The sequence below is a fragment of the Oncorhynchus masou genome, chromosome 8 (genome assembly GCF_036934945.1).
Source record: "Oncorhynchus masou masou isolate Uvic2021 chromosome 8, UVic_Omas_1.1, whole genome shotgun sequence".
Taxonomy (NCBI): domain Eukaryota; kingdom Metazoa; phylum Chordata; class Actinopteri; order Salmoniformes; family Salmonidae; genus Oncorhynchus; species Oncorhynchus masou.
In genome coordinates, this window is record NC_088219.1 from 23,548,397 (window position 1) to 23,562,391 (window position 13,995).

Sequence of the window (13,995 nt, forward strand, 5' to 3'; positions counted from 1 at the left end):
CCTCGCATCCTGTTGCCCCCCCCCCCCCTTTTTTTTTTTTTTTTTATAATGTAGAATAGTCTGTTTACTTACAAGAAGTACACAAATAGACAATGATAACATATGCTAAGGGGAGCAACACATTCTCCCATAAAAAAAGTCATCAAGAATATTAACTATTATAAAACTGTGAATATCTTTCCATAGTTGTTTTACATCTAGACAATGCCAAACTAGATGCACCTGTTGCGCCTTTTCCCCTCCGTGCACCCGATTAGACTGCGGTCAAGTGTGTGTAGCTACCCATATATACTGAACCAAAAATATATATGACCGGACATGCAACATTTTCAAATATTTTACTGAGTTACAGTTCATATAAGGAAATCAGTCAATTGAAATAAATAAATTAGGTCCTAAATTCAGGGGTCCACCCACTGGGAAGCCAGGCCCAGCCAATCAGAATGAGTTCTTCTCCCACAAAAAGTGCTTTATTCAGACGATACCGCGAGTGACGAAGCAGGATGTGGAGGTCCTGAGCTGGCGTGGTTACACGCGGTCTGTGGTTTTGAGGCAGGTTGGATGTCCTGCTAAATTTTCTAAAACGTTGTTGGAGGCAGCTCATGGTAGAAAAATGAACATTCAATTATCTGGCAACAGCTCTGGTGGACATTCCTGCAGCCTGCATGCCAATTGCATGCTCCCTCAGAACTTGAGATATCTGAAGCATTGTGTTGTGTGACAATACTGTAAAGATGCATTTTATTGTCCCTAGCATAATCAATCAATCAAATGTATTTACAATGTCTTTTTATGTCAATATGTTTAGTAGGCACTTTTTCTGATGTCAATATGTTTAGTAGGCACTGTTTTCTGATGTCAATATGTTTAGGAGGCACTGTAACTAGCTTGCTAACCATTTGTGATGATGAGTGAGTGAGTGTGTTGTTACAGAAATCTGGTACATTCATTTGGTATTGTAACGAGACTGTACATACAGGTAGTTTGTGATGGAGATTCTTCTGTACTTTTGTATGCTTTTTATCCAGTAGGCTTGAAACTAGAGCTCACGAGCCAAAAGTAGTCCCAGAAAAGTGAGTACTACATCAGTCACATTTGTGCACCACATCATTGCTCTCGCTCGGGATATACTCTTTTCACAGCACTTTGATACAGCTACGGCCAGAAGTGATTTTCGTAGCAGGGTAAGACAACATTTTTCCGCTAACCGTAACCCTTTTCCTAACCTTAACCTCAGTCTCCTAATCTGCTATGTTAATTATCCAAACCTGCTGCTTAAGTTCCCTGAACCTGCCATGAAAAAGCCACTTCCGGTCTTAGCTGTATTGAAGTGACGCGAAAAGAGTGTTCCTCCTCTCGCTCTGCTGTGTGTGGATCTTGCTAGCTGTCAATCAAATGGCGAGGGGCTGAAGCTCATTGGCTAGAACTCAAATTGCTAGGGGGCTGGCCCACGTGGAGGAAAATGTATGAGCTACTCATTTACACATTCAGCCCAAAGCGGGATGTTACAAAAATAATTAGTAGTCACTAAAGTTACGGAGCATGTCTTTAACTAGTATAAACAGTCCAGCATGAAGATTATTGTCCCCCGAGATGAAATCGGGGAGGGGACTATGGATCTGTCTCTGTCTGTCCATCTGTTTGTACGTTACACGGAACCCAAACCGGCTGCATGCATGCGCCATCGTGCATACATTTATTTTGTCGTTCCACACCAAACGCGATCACGACACGCAGGTTAAAATATCAAAACAAACTCTGAACCAATTACATTAATTTGGGGACAGGCCAAAAAGCATTAAACATTTGCACTTGCTAGCTAATCTGTCCCATTTAGATAACTTGCTGTTGCTAGCTAATTTGTCCTGGGATATAAACATTGAGTTGTTAGTTTACCTGAAATGCACAAGGTCCTCTACTCCGCCAATTAATCCACACATAAAATGGTCAACCGAATCGTTTCTGGTCATCTCTCCGCATTTTCTTCTCTGGACTTTCTATTGCAATTGTCAACTTTCATAAATTAGGTGCATTACCGCCACCGACCTCGTTCGTCTTTCAGTCACCCACGTGTATAACCAATGAGGAAATGGCACGTGGGTACCTGCTTCTAAAAACCAATGAGGAGATGGGAGAGGCAGTACTTTCAACGCGATCTGCATCACAAATAGAACTGACTTCTATTTTAGCCCTTGGCAACGCAGACGCTCATTGGCGCTCGCGAGCAGTGTGGGTGCAATAATTGAATAATATAGATTTCAAAATGTATTTTGCAACGCTCGCGCACGCGACGCAAGTGGTGTAGTCAGCCTGTTAGTCACATGCGGAATCTCAGACAGCACTGGGGGGCGCTGCATCATTTGTGGGCGACGACTTGTTAACGGTTGCCTTGTTTCCCATTAAATAATCAAGTTGTCATTTATTTGGATGAACATACCCTTGCAAAAAAACATGTCAAATTTGCAGTTTCACATGTGAATATCACATTTTCAAATGTGAAATAGCTGTTTTCACATGTTGAACTTGAATTTCACACGTGAAACCATCTTTTCACATTTATTACATTTAGAGTTTGCATGTTAACACTACCTTTTCACATGCTATGAAACCACACACTTTTGCAGAGACATTGATATCACCGGAAACAATTGATATGTTGAAACAATGTGTGGGGAGGCAGAGGCACAGAAACTCACATTGATACCTTTGTCCGATAACTGTGAAACTAAGAATTGATGCTATAGTTAGAAATCAAGAGGAAACTCTGACTGAACGACTTAAAAACTCCCCACCTTATTTTACATTTACATTTAAGTCATTTAGCAGACGCTCTTATCCAGAGCGACTTATGGGCCCCAAATGGATGTTAGCTGTGAGGGCTGAGATGCATTGACTTTTGTTCGCTTCATGTTGGGGGATGTTATTCACAAGGACATGTTGTTCTCTCTCACAATTCCCAAGCATGAAACGGAAAAGGGGATGTTCAGCTTTATTGACGATAAACAGATTTGAAGGGATCGAATGGTGGACCTTTGCACAGATGGGGCTCCATCTATCACAGGACTGCGGGCAGGCCTCTGCACTCTAGTTATGAATGTGTCTCCCTCTGCCATATGGAGGCATTGCATGTTACATCCACTGAGCTAGAATGGATACACCGAGAGCATCTGGTGGCAAAAGAGCTGAGCCAGAATTCTGAGATATGCAGCAGGTAACTTTGATTGTAAACTACTTTGCACACTCCTGTTTGCAAAACTATGTAGAGATATGGGATCAGAGCATGACAATGTTCTATTACATACCAAGGCTTGGTGGTTATCGAGGGGGAGTGTTGGAAAGATTTTTCAAATTGAGAGAGGAACTGTTGTCATTCACAATGGATTTAAAAAACAGACTTTGTTGACTTTCTGTGTAATGATAAATAAAATGTGTCTCCTTAAGTAACAGACATACAGTATTTGGGATACCGAACGAACTGAACGCAAGCATGCAAGGGAAATATAAAAACACTCTACAGATGAGTGACTGAATCAGTTAAATCCGTTTGACTGTGATCCTGGCTGTCTCGGTTGACATGCTGGTAACTGAAATCGAACATCTGATTGAGCTGTCACACGACCGAAGCATTCATGAGTCACTATGCAGGAGGTTTGGTTTCTGACTCAAAGTGTGCACTGAGCTGCCTCCCTCCAAGCATTAAAACCTATTGTACGCTGATTCAGTTTTCACGTCTGCATTAAAAACAAATATCGATCCAGGTTGGATGTAACCGGAGAAATGAGGGGAGCACTATCGACCACACACGCTGATTTTGAGAAGCTCTGAGGTGACATGCATCCAGCACACATCTCATTAGTGTTGGTGAGAAAAGACAAATGATGTCAGACCAATTTGCAATTGACTGTCATAGCCCCACATTAAACGTATGTGATAGTGAGTTGAGAATACAATCAAAAATACTGTTAGAACGTTTTGCAGTTGACTGCCATAGCCCCAATAAAAAAAAGTTACAATTGGCTGTTTATTACATACATTTTTTTTCACATGGTTGGGGTCACGAGAATTTTCAGATATCAAAATGGGGTCGTGAGCCAAAAAGGTTTGGGAACCCTCGCCTTAGCTGCTACATCCAATTTTGGACGTATAAATTAATGATATGTACCCATTAATTCTTGAAGAATATAACGTATAAATGCCTCATAAGCTTAATTCAACTGTCATACCACATCAGAACCCAACATATCAGCTTGTACTACTTCAATGTTTGTAAACAAAGTAAATGTAAACAACCAATGTATAGCCGAAAACAGATTAAACTATAATTTGTATGTAATGGATGATCAGTCTTTGCATCCATAGCATAGAGTATGGATTTGATAGTAGTTGCATTTCTCAAGCCCCATCCTTTTTACTGAAAATGTAGCGAGGAAAACACTTTGTTAATGTTTTAGGCCTTTGTTCAATCAGATCGCTTTAGCCGACATTCACATATCAGTTGTTTTGCTGTGTCGGATGTGGGACTGCATTAGAGCTGACCCATCCAGAAGTGGCTTTGCTTTTAGCCAAATCCTTTTAGAGCAAGCCAAATAATGTCATGTTTTAAAAAAGTTATCCGAGCTCAGGATTCACTGTTTGAATGTAAGATGCCAATCATAAAGCAGACATTTCCATTGGCTTCATGGAGTCACATGAACAGAAATCCCATGCAGCCTTGTTAACAAGTTCGAACACTGGAATGTGAGATGTAAATCTACACTTTGATTAGTGTAATATAAATCCTAATTATTTTGTTTGATGAGTTTTCAATTTGAGCGTGATTATTTCTATATTGCCTGTACCTTCCCATACAGAACTTCTAATGCAAGTTGTGGTGGGTGTGGGCTTCCTGACAGTGATCTCAAGAACAGTTGCTCACTGATTTGATGGCTCCAACGCAGCTCCACCTCCTACACAGTCAAAACTTCCGCTGTGTTGCTGTCTGCTGTCACCGGTTAATGCTTGATCTGATTGAATCTTGGCCTTAATTAAGGATGACTGATTTAAACACTTTTAATAATATTTAAATAATGTTTACATTTTAACTTGAATGTTTACATACTGTTTTACTCACTTCTTATGTATATATTGTTTTAGAATCAAGGCTCACACCTTTTCTATCCATATGCTGTCCATATACTGTCCACATACTGTCCACATACTGTCCATATACTGTCCATATACTGTCCACATACTGTCCATATACAGCCCACATACTGTCCACATACTGTCTACATACTGTCTACATACTGTCCACATACTGTCCATATACTGTCCACATACTGTCCACATACTGTCCACATACTGTCTACATACTGTCCACATACTGTCTACATACTGTCCACATACTGTCCATATACTGTCCATATACTGTCCACATACTGTCCACATACTGTCCACATACTGTCTACATACTGTCCACATACTGTCTACATACTGTCTACATACTGTCCACATACTGTCCACATACTGTCCACATACTGTCCACATACTGTCCACATACTGTCCACATACTGTCCATACTGTCCACATACTGTCCACATACTGTCTACATACTGTCCACATACTGTCCATATACTGTCCACATACTGTCCACATACTGTCCACATACTGTCCACATACAGTCCACATACTGTCCACATACTGTCCACATACTGTCCACATACTGTCCATATACTGTCCATATACTGTCTACATACTGTCCATATACTGTCCACATACTGTCCATATATTGTGACGTCAATAAGGGATCATAGCTTTCATCTGGATTCACATAGTCAGTCTATGTCATGGAGAAAGCAGGTGTTCTTAATGTTTTATAAACTCAGTGTATGATGGCGTGGACAGTATATGGACTGTATATGGACAGTATGCGGACAGTATATGGACAGTTAAATCATCTTTAATCAGAGTAGATGAAGGGGAGGAGAAAGAAAGATTTTTAAGCCTTGAGACAATTGAAACATGGTTTGTGTATGTGTGCCATTGAGGTTGAATGGTACCATACCCCATTCCTTTGAATGGGTTATGGTACATGTTGCAGGAATTACCCAATTAAATACCCAATTAAAATTAAACACTCTGCCAATTCATAAGGATTTGTATGACCCTTATTTTATAAAAATGGACAGAGCCCAGTCTTAAAGTCAAACAGCAGCTTTTATTCACGAGAGTACTGCCCGCTACACATTTCACCACAGGTTATAAACTGAAAACTAATGTCATTAGTTTCAGTACTAGCCCATGTCATCTCCGCTGTAGTACAGTGGCTGTATAGTTCTCACGTCTCTCCCTATTTAAGATAATATATGACCGAGCCAAGGCCATGCTTGTGTAAATAAGCCTTCTAGCAGACTGGCTATGAGTTCATTCATTTCTACCATGGTACAGACAGTCATTGTTCTAATTCTTGATTATATTTGCAGATATAATATTCAGTACTAAGATTCAAAAGAAAATTCATACATATACAGTAACATAATAGTATTCTGATTAGTCAGTCCTGATTTAAATGTATACATAATTAGTCATCATTGATAAAAAAATTCCCTTAACATATCCACCCTTTGATTAAATATTATGCATCCAATCACACATAGTTATATTGTAATATTAAAAAGCCTATTTCTATTTTTATTAGAAATATTTCTTGTTATCAAAACATCACCTAAACATAACACACTACTTGCATTCGCACTGACTGTTTCTCAGGCCAACATCAGAATCAGAACTCTTCTTATCAGGATTTTCGTTACAATCTTCATAAAACAACAGTCTAATATTGAAACAAGATACAACCTAACCTCCCTAAACATCAAAAATGGTCTCATCAAATATAAATTCCCCGCAAATGAAGGATCCAGATTCGTCCACTTGTTCTGTAGACATGCATTCAGCACTCCTACGGGTCAGAACCTGGAATCGGCTGGCACCTCACCATCTGTCCTGGAAACAAGGCCTCGTACACAGGGAATTAGACAACAGCCCCATAAAACTAAAAGTCACACAGGTGAATGTACTCCATAATACAGTGATCATAATAATTCATCCAGTCCACGTTCTTATTGAGAGTAGACCACCCGGAAATGCTTAACTCTAATCCTGCTAGGATCTGATTTCTTGCTGAACCATTGAACTCATCTGGCACCCCCGTGGAACCCCTATGTATACTTTGTTATCAAAAGAAGTCATAGATTTTTCTCCCTGCTTCCGCTAAACTTCATGTCTTGGTGTTGAAGGACCCTGAAAGCTTCATTCCCAAATGCCATAAGACTGCTAAATAGTTAGTTGAAATAGTTAACCAAAAGCTACCCGGACTGTCTGCATTGAACTCTTTTGACTCATCACATTCCTCCAGTCACTTTTAATATGTACCTGTTGATATAAATATCCAACAGTACAATGCAATCTGTCATTATCTGGCATTCCTGCTACATATCGACTCAGTACAGGTGCCCCATATAGAGTATATCACTAAAGTGAGTACACCGTCATATTTTGTAAATATTTGTGTATATCTTTTCATGTGACAACCCTAGATCCTCCTTCATTACAGTTTAAAGGGTAAGGCGTATCTTTATGCAATACATCCCTTTCTCCGGATTACAGTCAAAAACTCTCACCTTCACTATACTCCACCTCCTTCCATACTGGGTAAATTCATGCCCTCCCCTCCATATGAGCTATGACCTGTGTCCATGATCAATGTGGGGACCTGCACCAAAAGTATATGTCCATAATGGCTCAGAATCCTAGACTGCCATGTTGTTAGGCCACCGTCTTTTCCAGCACTGCATAAAACTCCATTGAGAGATGGAGTTCACAAAGCTTACAGGTAACCACTGTCCTCTTCCACTTCTCCAGGACGATCACTTATGCTTGTGGGTTTAGAACAAAATCCTCATCCACCTTCCATTTGAGGATGCCCTCTCTGATGCTCAAGTAGGGTTTAGGTCTGTACAGTGAATATGGCACCCAGTCCATCACCTTTACCCTCAGCTTCTTTAGCAAGGCAGTGGTCCCCTTGAGAACACGTCACATGTTGCAAGAGCCAGACACACCCACGTCTATGAACAAGGGGGTGAAAAGTCTGAAAAGACAGGAAGGATTTTCTTAATTGGAGAGATGGCCCCACGGAATTCTGTTAATTCCAGTTCTCTTTTGACCACTGTTTATTGTTTGACAGTGTCACTGTGTCTTACCCCTCCCACCGTTGATATGAATCCAGGTAAGCTCTTTCAGCTAGCTGTCATCAGACCACAGGTACAGGTCCCAGTAACAAGCTTCGGGACTGGATTGAGTGACTTCACCTGTTTGCACCTGTTTTGCATCAAATCCTGACATACAGGCTTGGTTAACAAACAGTTTCTCATATGTTTTATCTGATTATACCTTTAACTTCTATGCCTATTTGCAGCTATGCTTTAATTATTATTAGTTTATTATCCAATAGGCCACAACCCCATCCCCCTTTTGATACCTGGCTCTGCCCAGGTAACAACCTTTGGTATACCCTAAATAATGACTTAGGTAGAATTAGTAAATTATCCTTATATTCTGACATTATCTGTATGTCCAATTCTCCCTTGGGCATCCATTCATATCAATCCTGTATCAAATCTCTGTCAAGTGTCTTATCTAGTTTAATACGTATTCTGTGCTATTTATATATGTTCTTAAAGTGACCATATATTTACCGATTTAAACAGTAGTCACCTTTCTCCCCTATCTTCTCAAATACCCTATTCTCACCTGTTTGACCTTTAACACTAAAATCATTGATTTTAGGAAAAAATGTCTATGGGTCCTTTGGACATTTTCACTTAATCAATGTAAATCATCATTTTGTTTCCTGTTAAATTTAATGGCTGTGTTTTAAAAATTTTAGGGGACAAAGCCAAATTTACAAATGCTTTACCATATTCAAAATCACTTCCTACATTTAGCAAAGTGTCATTTCCTTCAGTGTTGTCAATCATGAAAAGATAACATGAATTTAATAAATGTTGCATACTGTGGAATACTTATATAGCAGTAATGTTATCACCCCTATTTATCCTCAATGATATTATTGTTTTCTATTTAATATCAAATCAATCAATTCTAAACCCCAAACTAAAACTCCATTATAATTAATTTACCTTAAAATTTGTAACCCAAATGACCACAAATTCATTATACAAATGGTAGTGAGGCTGATCAGACCCCAAAATAAGCCATGATAGCAAGGTCAAAAGGACATGACCCATAGTCATGTTCCATACATCAATAGACATATTAAAGAACCCTTTATCTTAAAATAAAAAAGACACTTGAGAAATTAAAACTCATAAAATAAAAACTCATGAAGTTCCATAGACTGAAACACACCTCTTTAAAATTACATAGCCTGGAAAACAAATACCTAACAAATGTTTTATGTAACATATATTTGCAAACCTTAATGAATAAACAACAAAAACCCTATTTTTCAAATTGGCATCCTTTATTGGGATCTTCTCCCCAAGATTATAATCCCAGGAAACATCTAAAAGTGAGACACCTAAACATCAATTTTCCCAGAAGAACACAAAACGCCAATTAGCATTCACTATGCTACTTCGATTCAGAAACTCAAAAGTGAACTATAAACTAAACCTAATGATAATTCCCCTTTTCCTTGACCTCAAATGATTAATCATAAGTTTACTTAAATGAACATGTAATTTATGTTTACTTAAATGGCATGATAAGGCCCTTAGATACAATTAACTTCATAACATTATTATCTTCATGATTACAGGACCCTTTAAATTCTGTCATTTCTCTGTGTAAGTCTCTGAATCCACAGATATTTAATTTTCCTCATTCATCTGATAAAAAAATTCCCTTAACAGTACATCACCAATTTTAGGACCCTGGGAGTGTCACCTTTAGCTAAATATTGTGTTTGTTTACCTGTAGGTGGTGAAGGTGACAACACATCCACCACTTCCCTTAGAAGTCCCTTCCTGTACTTTTTTCACCCATGCCTTTGACCATCATTAAGTTTGCACATCACAACAATGGTTGGCCTGATCAGGTCTGACAATGAGGCAGCCAATAGGGAGATGTACCTGTGAGTTGGTGTGGTTGCATGACAAAAATCACCATAATGTCAGCAAGACAAAGGAGCTGAAATGTTTTTTTAGAGAAAAAAGGCAGCCTTAACTACAGTTGAATCCACATCAACTTAGCCAAATACATTTAAAAACTCTGTTTTTCATCACTAAGGAATTTATCATGGTCCAAATGCCCACTTAGTCAGTTAAGCAGGCCCAACAAAGTTTATTTTCAAGAATGTGAAATGTCAGAATAATAGTAGAGAGAATGATTGATTTAATCTTTTATTTCTTTCATCACATTCCCAGTGGGTCAGAAGTTTACAATGAGTAATTACAATACTATACTACACTGTAATTACACCCAGAGGTAGCGTTTCTGGTGGGCAGAGACTTTAATTCGGGGAGACTTAAAACCGTCCTACCTCACATCTACCAATATGTCTCCTGGGCCAATAGGGGCGCTAGAACTAGACCACGTTTATTCTACCCACAAAAATGCATACAAGGCCCTCCCTCGTCTCCCTTGGGCAAATCTAACCATGACTCCATTCTCCTGCATCCTGTTTACAACAAAAGCTCAAACAGGAGGTACAAGTGATGTGCTCAATCTCTCCTTATCCCAGTCTGTAATTTCTACATGGTTCAAGCTGCCACCGTTGTCCGTGTTCCCAAGAGCTCCAAGGTAACCTGCTTAATGACTACCGTCCTGTAGCACTCACATCTGTAATTATGAAGCGGTATGAAAGGCTGGTCATGACCCACATCAACACCATCATCCCAGACACCCTACACCCACAACAATTTGCATATGGGCCAACAGATCCACAGACGACACAATCTAAATTGCACTTCATTCTGCCCTCTCCCACCTAAACAACAAGGGAAATAACTGTGTGAGAATGCTATTCATAGACTACAGCTCAACACCATAGTCCCCTCCAAGCTCATCACCAAATTAGGGACCCTGGATAAAACACCTCCGCCACGTTGAGTTTCAACCCCTGGGGCCCCTCAGGGGTGTGTGCTTAGTCCCCTCCTGTACTCACAACTGACACTCACGACCAAGTTCCAAACTGCCTCTGGAAGCAACATCAGCACAATAACTGTTTGTCAGGAGCTTGGCTGGAGTGGTGTAAAGCTCGCCGCCATTGGACTATGAAGCAGTGGAAACGTGTTCTCTGGATTGAGGAATCATGCTTCACCATCTGGCAGTCCGACGGACGAATCTGGGTTTGGAGGATGCCAGGAGAACGCTATCTGCCCCAATGCATAGTGCTAACTGTAAAGTTTGGTGGTGGAGGAGGAATAATGGTCTGAGGCTGTTTTTCATGGTTTGGGCTAGGCCCCTTAGTTCCAGTGAAGGGAAGTCGTAACGCTACAGTATGCAATGACATTCTAGATGATTCTGTGCTCCCAACTTCGTGGCAACAGTTTGGGGAACGCCCTTTCCTGTTCAGCATTACAATGCCCCCGTGCACAAAGCGAGGTCCATACAGAAATGCTTGGTCGAGATCGGTGTTGAAGAACTTGACTGGCCTGCACAGAACCCTGACCTCAAACCTATCGAACACCCCTTTGGGATGAATTGGTACGCCGAATGCGTGCCAGGCCTAACCGCCCAACATCAGTGCCCGACCTCAATAATGCTCTTGTGGCTAAATGGAAGCCCCCGCAGCAATGTTCCAACATCTAGTAGAACGCCTTCCCAGAAGAGTGGAGGCTGTTATAGCAGCAAAGCGGGGACCAACTCCATATTAAGGCCCATGATTTTGGAATGAGATTTTCGACGAGCCGGTGTCCACATACTTTTGGTCATGTAGTGTACACTGGAGTTGCTTACCAAGATGACATTAAATGTTCCTGAGTGGAATAGTTACAGTTATGACTTTAATCGGCTTGAATATCTATGGCAAGACTTTAAAATGGTTGTCTAGCAATGATTAACAAATGACTTGACAGAGCTTGAAGAATTTTTGAAAGAATAATGTGCAAAATATTGTATGATCCTGGTGTGCAAAGCTCTTAGAGACTTACCCAGAAAAGCTGTAATCACTGCCAATGGTGATTTTAACATGCATTTCATTTTCAATATATTTCAAAAAACATGTTTTCACTTTGTCATTATGGGGAATTGTGTGTAGATGGGTGAGAATTTCAGAATTTCAGACTTTCAGAATTCCACACAATAAAATGTGGAATAAGTCAAGGGGTATGAATACTTTCTGATGGCACTGTACCATGTACACATTCCCTCACACACACTACATTGACACTCCCACACACGTTCACATACATTGTATATGCACACACACACACACACACACACACACACACACACACACACACACACACACACACACACACACATACATATACATATACCGTCCCAACACAAACACACATACAGCAACATTACACACAGGCACACTCACACAGTTTTACCCTCATGATTTCTGCTGCTTCTCTGTTCTGAATTTTACACTTATTATTATCTATCCTGATGCTAAGTCACTTTACCCTGCCTTCATGTATCTACCTTGTACCTCTGCACATTGGTCTGGTACTGGTACTTCCTGTATATAGCTCCACATTGATCTTGTACTGGTACTCCCTGTATATAGCTCCACATTGATCTGGTACTGGTACTCCCTGTATATACATCCACATTGGTCTGGTACTGGTACTCCCTGTATATAGCTCCACATTGATCTGGTACTGGTACTTCCTGTATATAGCTCCACATTGATCTGGTACTGGTACTCCCTGTATATAGGTCCACATTGGTCTGGTACTGGTACTCCCTGTATATATTAGCTCCACATTGGTCTGGTACTGGTATTCCCTGTATATAATAGCTCCACATTGATCTGGTACCGGTACTCCCTGTCTATAGCTCCATATTGGTCTGGTACTGGTACTCCCTGTATATAGCTCCACATTGATCTGGTACTGGTACTCCCTGTATATAGGTCCACATTGGTCTGGTACTGGTACTCCCTGTATATATTAGCTCCACATTGGTCTGGTACTGGTATTCCCTGTATATAATAGCTCCACATTGATCTGGTACCGGTACTCCCTGTCTATAGCTCCATATTGGTCTGGTACTGGTACTCCCTGTATATAGCTCCACATTGGTCTGGTACTCATTGTATTTAGCTTCACATTGGTCTGATACTGGTACTTCCTGTATATAGCTCCACATTGATCTGATACTGGTACTCCCTGTATATAGCTCCACATTGATCTGATACTGGTACTCCCTCTATATAGCTCCACATTGATCTGATAGTGGTACTCCCTCTATATAGCTCCACATTGATCTGATACTGGTACTCCCTCTATATAGCTCCACATTGATCTGGTACTGGTACTTCCTGTATATATCTCCACATTGATCTGGTACTGGTACTCCCTGTATATAGCTCCACATTGATCTGATACTGGTACTCCCTCTATATAGCGCCACATTGATCTGGTACTGGTACTCCCTGTATATAGCTCCACATTGATCTGGTACTCATTTTATATAGCTCTACATTTGTCTGGTACTCGTACTCCCTGTATATAGCTCCACATTGGTCTGGTACTGGTACTTCCTGTATATAGCTCCACATTGATCTGATACTGGTTCTCCCTGTATATAGCTCCACATTGATCTGATACTGGTACTCCCTGTATATAGCTCCACGTTGATCTGGTACTGGTACTCCCTGTATATAGCTCCACATTGATCTGGTACTCATTGTATATAGCTCTACATTTGTCTGGTACTGGTACTCCCTGTATATAGCTCCACATTGATCTGGTACTCATTGTATATAGCTCCACATTGATCTGGTACTCATTGTATATAGCTCCACATTGGTCTGGTACT